This window comes from Rhincodon typus, unplaced genomic scaffold, assembly GCF_021869965.1.
Source record: "Rhincodon typus isolate 14 unplaced genomic scaffold, sRhiTyp1.1 hic_rhity00000051, whole genome shotgun sequence".
Taxonomy (NCBI): Eukaryota; Metazoa; Chordata; class Chondrichthyes; order Orectolobiformes; family Rhincodontidae; genus Rhincodon; species Rhincodon typus.
Window position 1 is genome coordinate 2,396,898 of NW_025965689.1, and position 969 is coordinate 2,397,866.

Sequence of the window (969 nt, forward strand, 5' to 3'; positions counted from 1 at the left end):
CCACAGACCCCGGTTGCTGCAATACCCCCCTGTTGTTGCAAACCCCAGAGCCCTCCAGTTGCTGCAATACCCGCCCCTTGTTATTGCAAATCCCAGAGCCCCTGGTTGTTGTAATAACCCCCAGTTGTTGTTGCAATGGGGTCGCACCGTGTTTCCGGTCCCCTCCACCGGATGGTCCGTTCTTTAATTCCCTCCCCCCCCCCCCCTTTGCACTCCCCCTATTCCCCTTTGCCCTCCCTCCTCCGTTCCCTCCTGTCCGCGGACGTTCTCTTCCCCCTGTCCCTCCGCCCCTCCATTCCTCACCTTCCTCCTCCTGGAATCTGAGCCTGGACTCCTCTGGGCCTGGACCTCACTGCGCAGGCGTCCTCCCGGGCCCGGCACCGCCCTGGATCTCACCGCGCAGGCGTCTTCCCGGGCCTGGCACCGGCCTTGCACTCAATGCGCAGACGCTTTCCCGGGCCCGTCCAAGTAAACCAAAACCACTCCGCGCAGGCCCAGCCCGCGCCCACCGCTGCCGGAGATAGGGTGCTTTCACTCCCCGCGCTCCCCTCTGGGTAGCGCCGCCGCCATTGCTGCCCATTGGCGCTCACCGCTACAAATCCAGCTCACTCCCCAATTCCCCAGCCCCCAGCGCCCGGCATGACTAGCCCTGAAGCTTGGAAAGGGAGCAGAAAGAAGGCAGGGGAGTGGGAAAACAGCTGTTCCCCTTTACCTATCCTACTTTCTAACCTCCTCAGACGGGAGTGATTTCCCCTTCCGGAAGACAGACTGACTAATTATCATCAGCATCGCGTTATCTACTTTTAAGTGCTCTACTGTCACAAGCCTTCGCAACAGACTCCAATAGCTTCCCACTGGCAGATGTTCACCCCACATCTACCTTCTCACGATCAAAAACAAAGTTGCTGGAAAAGCTCAGCGGGTCTGGCAGCATCTGTGGAGGAGAAAACAGAGTTAACGTTTCGGGTC